The sequence below is a fragment of the Pinus tabuliformis genome, chromosome 9 (assembly GCF_031772625.1).
Source record: "Pinus tabuliformis cultivar Carrire ecotype Pingquan chromosome 9, CPIR1, whole genome shotgun sequence".
Taxonomy (NCBI): Eukaryota; Viridiplantae; Streptophyta; class Pinopsida; order Pinales; family Pinaceae; genus Pinus; species Pinus tabuliformis.
The window spans coordinates 845,363,856-845,377,202 of record NC_142307.1 but is presented as its reverse complement, the minus strand read 5'-3'; the positions used below and the strand labels follow the sequence as shown (position 1 = coordinate 845,377,202).

At 36.1% G+C, this 13,347-nt stretch overlaps 1 non-coding gene across 1 annotated transcript; it reads left to right on the top strand.

The window, feature by feature from the left end:
• Positions 1 to 13,030: 13,030 nt before the first annotated feature.
• Positions 13,031 to 13,103, top strand: TRNAT-UGU (transfer RNA threonine (anticodon UGU)). Its single transcript has one exon. It is a non-coding gene; the product is annotated as a tRNA-Thr (tRNA).
• The last annotated feature ends 244 nt before the right edge of the window (positions 13,104 to 13,347 follow it).

The following is a 13,347-nucleotide window of genomic DNA, read 5'->3' as shown; positions in this document are numbered from 1 at the left end:
TACAAGCATTTTCACTGTATTTACCATACTGAAAAATGATGGTGGAGGTGGAGGCATAGGTGTATGAGGTGGTGATGAAGGTGGAGATGGGGTGGATGGATACAAAATCCTATAAGTGCCCTAGCCTTTTGCTTGTGGTGCACCTCCAGGTGTGTTAGGGTTGGTGCTTTCTTCTTTGCTATCTGATTCACCCAATAATGTACTGTAAACACCTTTAGTATATTTATTTGAATCGACTCTACATCTTTTTCCACTTCATGTAGATCCAGTCTGACCTCTTTTAAACACAAATTCAAAGCCATATCACCCTTTTTGCAAAACAACATTTTAATCCAAGTTTTTAGCGATCTCAGGTACTTACCTCTAGGACCCTTAAATAATTTCTGTTCAGCTTCACTACAAGATACAAACGTTTCAATTGCAATTTTAGTGACGAAACTACCTAAAATACTATCGATCCAATAGTCGACAACCCTTGCAACCTTATAAACAGACCCTTCAATATGCTTGATCAGTTCAGGAGTCTACATAATAGGATCATCGTGTTTCGATGTAGGTTCATTTTCCTTTAACTTCGAAAGCCACTCATGTAGTTCGTTAGGGAATGATGTGAAAAATATCTTGTTCTCTTTTGTATATAGATATATTTGTAACCACCTCTCTTTTGACCAATGTAGATTCTGCTTTTCCTGAGTTGCAAACTCGTGCAACTTCCAATCTATCCACTTCTCAATTTATTTCTTAGTTGGTATCAATAGACACCACATCACACATCCCTCAGATAGATCTCGGTCCCAGCAACAAACCATTTGTTGGCTTGAGGGGCTTGGACCCAGGGTTTGAGTTAGCTATGATATCCAACAAAATCCTACAATACCGGCCCTTTCGGCAAAAAGCTACTTAGCGCAGCATATTGTCTCACCTGAGGCAGTATTGGGGGATGTTAGAACCAGGTTTCTGCATCCAAAAGGCTATGTGATGTAGAAGCGAGGTGCCTCCTTAATTTAAGGCTCGATCCAGCCTTTGCGAACCCTTATCTTTAGAATTGCAGACTTAAATTGATTTCTACTTAATTAGATCTACGAGCTTTTCCTAATTGTTCTAACATGCATAAGTTATCATACAAAATTAGATATGAACCTTCATGATGAAATTAAAACAATATGATAGAGAACTGAGTCATAACTGAGCATAAACATAGAAACATATAATTATACAGAGAGCCCCACAAAATTGCTTGAATATGCTTTATTACTTCATATCTTCAATACAAACTATTCTTCTAACCCTACGCACACAACTACAGGGGCCTATGCACTCAGTTGGAGACTTACCAAGGTCTCCGTGTACTCAAATGCAAGAGCCTTCCCTTTTTCAAGAATACATAATTACATACCCAAAATCTTATTCATCCACTGACTTTCACTTCCTAATGACTCCTAGATGAATTCCTTTTATAGTTTTTCACATTACATTACCATGATCAGTGAACCGTGGGTAGAAATCAAAACCATCCCATCCCTTTACAAAATAAGGCGATTTGACCTTCCTAAAATCCCCTTTGACTCTTAACATTTTGTGGACTCCTCTCCTCAAAATGTGGAGACTTTACAATCTTACATCGAAATTGACTCAAAACTTAGACAAAAATTAGACTTGGGGGTCCCCATCCCAACACATCTACACTAAAATCAATTCATTTAGTGCAAGCAATCAAATAGGATTAGAAATGACCATATACATTGAAATTAATGCATTTAGTGCAAGCAATCAAATAGGACTATAAATCATCTACATTGAAATCAATGCATCTAGTGCAAGCAATCAAATATAATTAGAAATCAACATCTACGTTGAAATCAATGCATCTAGTGAAAGTAATCAAATACTATTATAAATAACCATATACACTGAAATCAAAGAATTTAGTGCAAGCAATCAAATAATTAGAAAATGTCTACATTGAAATCAATGCATCTAGTGCAAGCAATCAAATATAATTAGAAATCAACATCTACACTAAAATAAATGCATCTAGTGCAAGTAATCAAATAAGATTAGAAATCACCATCTACATTGAAATCAATGCATATAGTGCAAGAAATATTCTTCCCTCTCTGCCCGCTCCATCTATATCTATATCTCCTTCCATCGCTCCTTTGTATCTCTATCTCACCCCCCAAAACACACACACACTCTCACTTCATATCTATCAATCTCTCTGTCGCTCCCTACCTATATCCATCTCTCTCTGCTTCACTCTCTTCACCTTCCATCAATATCTCTATCTCCCTTTGTCTCTCTATATCACCCCCAAAACATACACTCTATTTCTCTAATCTATCTATCTATCCCTCCATCCTCCTCCTCTCTCTCTCTCTCTCTCTCTCTCTCTCTTCCCCTTCTCTCCCTCTCCCTTTCTTCCCTCTCTCTTTCCTCCTCGCCTCTCTCCCTCTCTCTCCATCTTCCTTATCACTCCCTCTCTCTCTCTCTCCAACTTTATCTCTCTACGACTTTCTTCTTACCTTCCTCTCTCCCTCTCCAACTTCATCTCTCTTTCCCTCCCTCTCTCCACTCTCTCACATATTGTCTCTTTGTTCCTCTCTCTCACTTTCTCTCCCACCTCGTGCTCTCTCTCTTCACCCTCCAACTCTCCTATTATATCCATCACTCTTTCTTTCTCTCTCCTTATCTCCCCCTTCTCTCCATCTATTCTTCTTTGTCTCTTTATCTTACCCCCAAACATACACACACTCTCTCCATATCTCCCTTGTCACTCCCTCTCTCTCTCCACGTCTCACACTCTATGTCTTTCTTCTTCCCTCCCTCTCTTCCACTCCAACTCCATCTCTATATCCCTCCCTATCTCATCCTCTCTCTCTTCCTTCCTCTATCTCCCTTTCTCTCCTACCTCCCTCTCTCTTCCCCCATCAATCTCCTCCTCTCTCTCATCCTTCATCTCTCTCCCTTTCTCTCCTACCTCCCTCTCTCTCCCCCCATCACTCTCTGTCTATGTCTCTATCTCTCTCTCTCTCTCTCCAACTATGTTATTATATCCCTCCCTTTTTTCTCTCTCCTTCTCTCTCACCTTCTGTCCATCTTTCTTTCTTTGTCTCTTTATCTCACCCTTAAACATACACACTCTCTCTCCATCTCTCCCTTGTCACTCCAACTCTCTCCCCACTTCTCACTTTTTATGTCTTTATTCTTCCCTCCCTCTCTCCCCTCCAAATACATCTCTCTATCCCTCTCCCTCTCCTCCTCCCTCTCAAATCACCCCTCTCATCCTTCCTCTCTCCCTCTCTCTTCCCCCATATCTATCTTCCCCCATCTCTTTCTCTATCTCTCTCTGCCCTCCAATCCTCTCACTATCTCCCTCCCCATCTTCTTCACTTTCTCCCCCATCCATCTTCATGTCTCCCTCTCCCTCTCTTAACCTTCTCTACCTCTATCACTCCTGTCCCTCTCTCTCTTCATTGTACCTCTCCCCTCTTCTTCAACTTATCTCCATCTCTCCCTTGTCACTCTCCCTATCTCTCCACCTCTATCACTCTATGTCTTTGTTCTTCCCTCCCATATCTATCTAGAGTTAATATATATCATGATATATTAATATATATTATAATATAATAAATTTAATGTTGTACTATTCCAAAGTTATTAAATTTAATAATATTAATATTATAATATATTAATATGAATATTATATTTAATAATAATAATAATATTAATATTAGGGTTAATATTTTTTTTTTTACATGGTATTAATAATAATTTGGCCCATGGTATTTGGCCCATAGGCTTCACCTAAATAAAATTTCTTTTTTGAGTGTTCTTAAATATAAAGAGGATTGTGGAGTAAATATAAAAATAGGTTTTATTTATTTTGCCATACCTCTTTTATAAATATGGTATTTGGCCCAAGGTATTAAGATGTTATTTTCCCCATAGGCTTTAGCCAGATAAAACCTCTTTTTTGAGTTTTTTTTAAATATAAATAAGTTTATGGAGTAAATATAAAAAGAGGTTTCATTTATTTACCATACCTCTAGTTTATTTATATTTTTATTTATTTACCATACCTTCAGTTTATTTATATTTTATTTATTTGTCTACTTGGGGCAACTCAATTGGTAATGGTGTCTCATCGAAGTGGAAGTCTTGAGTTCAAATATTGTGCTATCCTCCGGATCGGGGTGAGAAGTTGGACATGATGAAGATGTAGTCCTACCAAGCTTACACATTTTATTTTTTTTAATGTATTTACCATATCTCTTTTTTGAGTGTTAGTAAAACTCTTTATATTTTAAATTATACTGTTTTCATACATAATAATAATTAGATTGATTTTTAAATAGGGTCAACATTAGATTAAAAATGTTAATGTTAAACATTACATGTTAAATGTTTATGTTTAAGTTGAAGTTGAACATGATGAAGATGTAGTCCTACCAAGCTTACATTTTTTTTTTAAATGTATTTACCATACCTTGTTTTTGAGTGTTAGTAAAACTCGTTATATTTTAAATTTATATTGTTTTTATACATAATAATAATTAGATTGATTTTTAAATAGGGCCAACATTAGATTAAAAGCGTTAAATGTTAACCATCACATGTTAAATGTTTACGTTTACGTTTACTTGAGATCTACCCCCATTACATGTTAAATGTTTACATTTACATTTACGTGAGATCTACCCCATACTGGGCTGTAGAGAACCTCTCGGCACAATAATCAAGACAAAGAAGACATCCATAGTGGTTGTGCCATCAAAGACTAATGCTGATTCAAGTAAGGCCATTTCGAAAACTAAAGAGCTTCTACGCAATTGTAATGTAGTGACATGTAACCTTTTACTTTGCAAGGGAAAAATTAATAGAATAAGAACTTTTTTCTTGTCCACTCTTTCTGGAATGGAAATAAAAACCATCTAGATGTCAATGGAGAATCCAAATAATTTAAATTTAGTATCTTTGTGTCTATTGGTAACAATCCCAAAATAATAGAGTATGTTGGTAATGTAAAATAATAATAATTTATAGATTTCATGTATGGAAATTTAGCTTTCCATAAGTTCCAAAATCTAGCCAACCCTTAGACCAGATTGGAGGCAATCGAAGTAAGGTCTTTGAAACTATTCATCTCATGTTATGTTCCTAAAGAAGATTTGGTTTTATGATGTTTAGTTCAAGTGATCACTTATTGGATCACATATTTCTCAAATATGGGAGTAGAGTTAAAAGTTCGATAGATATGAAAAACTTGACAAAATGAAACATTTGCACTCAATTCACCTTAACTGAGGGCCATGCAAAATTCTTAGCTTTGTAATTACATATCAATGAAATAAACCTCTAATATATTTCATAATTTTGTTATAGGATGGCACTATTTTCTTCTAATCAAGTCAATTATAACAAGGAGTTTACATTTAGGATGGATAGAAGAAAATGAGTAAATGATAGATGAATGTGAGGGGATCAAGGTGTGGAAGATCTTCAACAATAGTGAGCACCCAAATAGTAGAGAATGTTCTAGAGATCCAACTTTGACAAAAAATTCTCTCTTCTATTATGTTTACAATTTCTCATTTACTTCTTTGGATATTTAACTACTCTTTACACTACAACATGTTTCATGCCTTTGTCTACACGATGGAAAAATCATAATTATAGTGAGATTCAACATCGAGAGGTGATTGTCTGTTATGTATCCAGATCAAAATAACGTTGAAACATAAGAAAATATGTTCAAAACTTGATAATAAGCCACTTAAAGGGGGGAACCTCATTTTACATCACATAAATGAATAATTGTTGGATGATTCAAATGACAAGACCTACTTGCTATATATAGTCCAGTCTTAAGGGTTAAAATATAATTAGGGCCGACATAACAATAATAATGTAAGGGCACATAAATAACAATAGTGGGCTTCTATGGGGTACACCAAGAAGAATATAGGGGCTAAACTAGTATTGTAGGGACCTAACATGCCCCTGTCCTTCAAAAAAGTGGTGTTCTCTGTAGAAATATGGTGATAGAATTACAACTGCTCAAGAAATTTAATCTAAATCAAGAGACACAATTCTACTCTACTGATTTGCAGAAATTAATTCACAATTTATAAAAACATTTGCAAACATCCATCAATCAAATACATAAGTACATAGATGTATATAGGGGAAACCAACTGGTAAAAACCCCTTAAGCCTGCTTGCATTAATTAGACAAATAAAGAATCTATTGCAATTTCTAGCTCCAACTATGAGCTCAACCTACAAAAGAATAACTGTTCTCTCTGCTCAATGAGAAGCTCTGACCTTGACTTAGTCAATTTCTGCCCCCACCTGAGCTCCTATTTCCTTGTGCAAATCCTAAGGAAATTCACCCCTATTCTTAGGAATTTCCTCCAATATGATTGCGCAATTCCCAAGGATTTATCACTGATTTCATGCAAAACTCTTGCACTGAAAACTAATCTATAATTTATGTTACACTACCTTGGAATCTCCACCACAATTGAGAAATTTGAATTCCTTGCATGCATGAGCTATATTTGGTTAATTGATCAGTTAACTGGATTATCTCTAAGTTATACTGTTATCCCACTGCACAACTGACCTCCAACTAGTTCTATTAATTATTAGAACTAGTTTAAATGAGTAAAACTAGAAATAACTGAAGTCGATTGCTACAAATTAGCAATCAACATATTAAAACTGAACTCCAAGCCCACTAACTCGAATCTACTAAGTTAATTGAGTGACAAGAGTGATGTCACCTTAGTTAAATGCCTCCAAGTGTTCCGCTGAATGTGAAAATTTCAAATTTTCTCAATTTGACCAAGGGTAAGTCAAATTGAGCCTTTCTTGCTACACTTCTCAACATCCTCAACACTTGAGTAGTTTTGGATAATTCCTGTATAAAATACTCATCCTCCCATGTAGAAACTTCAAGAGGTAACTTCTTCCACTTAATGATATACTATGAATTTGATCGATTCCGTAGTTGTTGGATTCTTGTTTATGTGATTTCTTTAGGCTCCAATATGATTTTTCCTTCTCAGTCAAGTTTTGGCAATATAGTTTGAACTGGGAGCTTGTCACCTATAACCTTCTCTAAGCATGAAACATGGAAAGTTAAGTGTACTGAGAAGATGCAAGTAACTCCAATTTGTATGCCATAGTACCAATATTTTGCAACACCTTGTAAGGGCCATAATACTTGGGTGATAATTTATTATCCTTCTTAGCTTGCTTGAGGGAAATTTGTTTGTATGATTGTAGCCATAAAAATATCCGATTTCCCATGTCAAAACTTCTTTCATTACGATGTTGATATGCTTGTTATTTCATTTGATTATGCGCCAGAGTCAAGTTATTCTTTAAGATTTGGAGAACTTATTGTTGATTCTTGATGTGATCTTCCATTGCTTGAACCTTAGAATTGTCTCCTAGAGATGATGTGATGGATGGTGGATGATATCCATAAAGCACCATAAATGGGATTTTTTTTTTTGTTTTGGTATGGAAGGAAGTGTTATACCACCATTTTTCCTGAGGTAACCACTTGACCCAATGTGTTTGTTTATTAGATATAATTAAATAAATATATCCTTCTAAACATTTGTTCACTATCTCAATTTTCTCATCAGATTGGGGGTGATAAGATGAGCTATGATCCAATTGAGTACTAAGATAAGAAAATAATTCTTCCCAAAAATTTCTAGTGAAAATGGGATCTTTTTCACTTACAATAATCTTTGGGTTTCCATGTAGCTTTTGAACTATTTTCACAAATGCAGTAGCAATTGTACTAGATTTGAAAGGATGAGATAATGGAAAAAAAGTATGCATACTTGGTAAGCCTATCAACTACCACCATGCTAACACTCTTTCCTTCAGACTTGGGTAGACTTGTGATAAAATCTATATAGACCTTCTCCCAAAGCTGACTTGGAATGGCTAATGGTTGTAAAATACATGGGGTCCCAATTGTCTCGACTTTATTTTGTGGTAAGTTTTTAAAAATCTTGAGTGCCCTCTTATAGGAGAGGTGTGCAATTCCAAAATTACCTTTTGTTTAGTTGGGAGTTCTTGCATATATATAAGCGATCTTTGAGCCACAATGAATCAATTTTCCACATAAATGTATCAAATACAATAGGATCTTGTTGCAACTTTTGAATGTGATTCCACACCTCTTTGTGATTCTTACTTTCATCTCTTGCTTAAGATATCTAATAAGGTTGGATAATAGAAATGGCACAACTCATTACCTCCATATCCTCATCCCTTCTTGAGAGTGCATCTGAAAAAACATTTTTCTTCCCTCTTTTGTAGATGATTTCAAGTCACAAACCAACATCTTTGTGACCCATTTTTGCTAGTATTATGGAGATAATATTTGTTCTAAGTAATATTTATGACTATAATGATCCATTTTTACCTTGGATGGTCTTCCCATTAGGTAAGGGCACTACTACTGCAGGGCATGTAGTATTGCACACATTTCCTTCTCATAAATAGTTTTGTGTAATTTTTTTCCCTTGATGGGATGAATTTCAAAAGCAATGAATCTTCCTTCTTGCATTAGAGAAAACCAATGCCATTTCCCAAGGCATCACATTCAATTATAAAGGTTTTTGTGAAGTATGGTGTAGCTAATATCAGAGCTTGACATGTTTCTGCTTAAATATGTTCAAAGGCCTTAGTTGCTTCTGGAGTCCAATAAAATGCATCTTTTTTCAGTAATGTTGTTAGAGGTACTACTATTATCCCATAATTATTAACAAACTTGAAAGAATACCCTATAATCCTAAGAAATACTTGAAGATGCATTAAGGTTTTGGTACCTTCACTTCCTTGATGGATTTAATTTTATTAGGGTCTACCTTATCACCCTCATGAGATACAATATGACCCAAATATTCTACCTCCCACACTCCAAAGAAACAATTGGAGGGTTTTGCATACAATTGTCTCTCTTCCAATAGTTTGAGCACCCTCTTAACATGTTGAATATGATATTTCCAAGATTTGTTGTAGATTAGTTTAACATAAAAAATAATATCACAAATTTTCTAAGTTATGGTTTTAAAGTGGAATTAATCAAACCTTGTGTTTACAGTGTCAGACCTACCAATATTCAAGGGGTCTCCCCGATATGCAATCCCAATTAGACCTCACACCATTTTGGATAGGAGTCCCATCCAGAATCAGGCCTGAATTCCATTTACTTAAAGATATACCTTGGCTTAACTGTTAGCAAGAGAGAGAATCACATATGTAACTTCGAAAAGTGAGCAAGTGTGCCTAGTGAATCTTCAATTGCAGGTGCACCAAGTTTCTTCTACTATAAAGGGGGAAGAAAGTGAGCCTCTAAGAGAGAGGTAATAGTACCACCCTAATAAAGACACACATAAACAATAATGTTTCATCTAACATCCAATGGAATATTCCACAAAGATGTGATGGTCGTGACAACCCTTACAACACATTCTCAATAGAATAAGCACTAAAATAACCGAAATAGTTCAACTGCTTTAATACTGGTGAAAAAAAACATGAATCATAACATTCACAAAATAGTCTCACAAACATTCATAATCCATGTATGAAATCATGTTGGACATCAAGCTTCAAATATTAAGTACAAGTACCAAAATGAATGAATATAATGAACATCACTTGCTCCAATAATGGAGTGTTAGAGCCACTACTTGCTCCCCATAGGTACTAAATTATCTCTCTTATGCCTTATGGCAGAAGCCAAGGATAGAATGCCTTTACATAATAAATGAGGATTTATTTATAAATTGAGGAGTGAATTTCATATCCTCATGACTCTTGACTTTCTAATTTCTAGTAACCTTTGGAATTCTACAACCTTTGAAGTTCCAAATGAATTTTGGAATTACATGTGAATTTTGGTGTTACATGTCCTTCGAAATTCCATGACTCTTGAGTTCACACATGACTCTTGGACCTACATGTTTTTCCTTTACAATAATTACAATATTATACCTTAACTTCCACATCATCGTATGATGAAACTAAACACGTCACTATCTTAGATGACTAGGACTAGAAATGACTTATGACATGGATCTGCTTCAGTGGTGACATGGATTCCAATGTATTTGTTCTTTGTTCATATTTTGATCATAACGCTTCCACCCTCCATAGAGTCTTCAAACTTGGAGTCTGTAGGGTGCTTTGATCATCTAGTTTCAAGTTCGTCTTTGGTTCTTTCATGGTTCCTTTTCTTATCCTCTTTGCCTGATCTTATTCATGTGTGTGCTTGCTATGAGGTCCCTGGAATACCTATTTCTATAATCAATAATAACGATTAGCTATAAGTATGGAAATCTCCTAATATATCATGTTTTTATGCAAATTTTCTTGTTTGTGCATTTTCAGTGCACTTAAAATGCTTAAAGGAGCTTCAAGGAGAAAGGGCTTATTCGTGCATTTTCAATGCACTTAAAATGGTTAAAAGAGCTTCAGGGAGTGAGGGAGCATGATGAAAGGCTCAAGGATTGAGGATGAGAGGCTTCGAGGCTTTGACATGCGCTCATGCACCCTAAGGAAGAAATAAATCAAGGCAGGGTGCATGTCGCAAGTCCAAAGGACGAAGGGGAAGGATTCATGCTTTCCAATTGCACTATGTGCTCAAGGGAGAGAGTGAGGGTGGAGGGTGTACTCCTAAAGGATGAAGCTTTGTGCCTTCGGGGTGTGCTCATGCAACTAAGAGGGTTCAAGAAGGGCACAAGACACACTCTTGAAGGTTGGGGCTTCTTGCCTTCATGGTGCGCCAGTGTGCTCAAGAAGTTCAGGAGGGTGCATGAAACATAGGGGAAGGCTGAAGGATTGAGATTCAGGTCTTTGAGATGTGCTAGTGAACTCAAGGAGGGCGCACTTCTTCGAGTCAAAGGAGTGAGGAAGACTTGTTAAATTTGGACGACACAATTCAGAACGAGGGGATTCATGCTTTTGGAGTGCGCCTAACTCTGTAGGAGGGTGCAAGGCACACTTCTGAATAACAAATGCTCTTTCATCAAGGTTTCAGAGTGTTCTCATGCACTCTTGGCCTTAATGGGCTTTCTTTGCAACTAAATTTTGTCTAAGTCTGGATGATTGGTCGAGGGGTGATTAAGATGAATTTTAGAAATAATACCATGTGCAACAGATACTAACTCATGAATAAAACTTAGACAAGCTTGATCGAAAATGAATATACATCAAAACACCACTTTATGCACATTCCCAAAGTACAACTAGTGAAGTCTGTGCACCTATGACCCAAAAGTGTTGTTTTACAACAACAAAGGTGTTATGACCATGAAACACATATAGAGATGTTCTAATGAATGCAACAACACTTTAGAACACTCAAGAACACTTAAGACATAATAAACAACACAAAACAACACTTGAAGACTAAGGCGACACTTGATATGACCATGAAGTAGACTCCAAAATTAGAATGTAGTTAAATTTTGGTGGGTGTTGTAGCAGTGACAACACTTGGTGACACACTGGATGAACTTCAACTTCTCTGTCCAAGAGTTAAATTTCAGTTGAGGGTAAAACCTTCAGGAATTATTGATTTTCCTAAGTTCCCCTTTTTGACCCGTTTTCATACATAACATCTTCTGTTTTTTCTACTTGGTTTGACTCAAACAAAGATATGTCATATCACAATCAGTTCAATTCAGGAAAGGGTAAGGTGTGTGATGAGTTTAGGATATTCAGAGTATATAGTTTTAATCTCTGGTGTTTCTTCACTGACATCATGCCTGGGAAATACCCCAATGAAGTCACTTCATGATCACAATAATTGCTTCACTTCCAGTGAGCTTGGATAGTACCTTGGTGAAGTCACTTGCTTCACCTCCCATGCAGGAATCATTTCTCTTCTTTCACCCTTTATTTATTTATTTAATATAACTGTGCATTGACACTTATTATTTTCAACGGTTGGATTAAGGATCTCGACTTATTGAGAGAAGAGGAGGTTACCCCTTTAAATAAGTATTTTAAGACCTCTGATTTAGGTTTGCTTTCTTTATATTTTCCCCTTGTCCCTTCTCTACTAGATTGCACAAGCATTAATACACAAGTAGACATAGGCCAAGGTGAGCATTTCAGGTGCTAGCATAAGCACAAATCTAATAGTGTCACTGAGGGTTCTCCTATTGGACAAATCATATTTTCCATCTGGACTTACCTCAACCTATGAAATTTCCCAAACATAGAAGGAGAATACACAAAGCCAAGCATTGCAGTTGTCAGAATTCTCTTTGATTGCACTACAAAGTCTTTGGGCCATGCACTTTACACAGAGTTATTATTTATGTGGTATTGTAACATGCATTTTTGTTGCTTTTAATATTCATTTTTCATACAAGAACTTGAAAATATTTCAAAAATAGATAAAAGCAAGAGGAAGGAATAGGTGCTGGTTTTCTTCTAATTGCACCCAGAGGTAATATGTTCCCTTTTTATTTTAAATTAGAGTTCGAGGCAACAAGAAATAAGGGACAGTAAATAATATTTATTAATGTATTAAGCACAATTTCTCTACAGCCAGGAAATTGGTTTCTTAAGGTACAACATGTGGAATGAACAACAATGAGAAATGACATAACATGAATGGACAATGGACACACAACTTAATCATACAAAAGAAAAATAAAACACAAAACAATAACTATAGGAAGTGTAGCTCATAGTTTCTATTGATAATAATGCTTAAGGTCTTGGCCAATTACGGGAAGGGGGTCAATCCTCCCATCCAAATATTTCAAATTGAAGGCGTTGTGGACGAGCCACTCTTCATTGTGAATGGTCCAATCCATAGTGGCTAGAACTCAGTGGGTTTACCTTTGTCCTCATTGGGTTTATCACATTTTAGAACTAGGCCACCCACATCAAATCTCTTTTCCCCTGCAGATTTTCTGTCAAACCAACACTTTATACGACTATGATGCATGACAAAGTGGTCTTTGGATTCCATCGAGCCTGCTTAGCTCAGAGGTTAGAGCATCGCACTTGTAATGCGATGGTCATCGGTTCGATCCTGATAGTTGGCTCTTTTCTGTTCCTCTCATTTCCATAATCCACAAAGTTTTGTTAGGATCAAGATGGAATGGAGAATACTCTTACGATCGTTCGTCGGGTCCATCATGCCATGATCATTTACTCCCAACTAACGCATTTAATCAAACTGATTGGGGAGGGAATGAAGATATGGAAGAGCTTAAAATTTTGATAGGTTGTTTTCTTGCTTTTACAGCAGGTCTTCTTCTAGGTATAAAATTAAGTCAAGCACTGTAT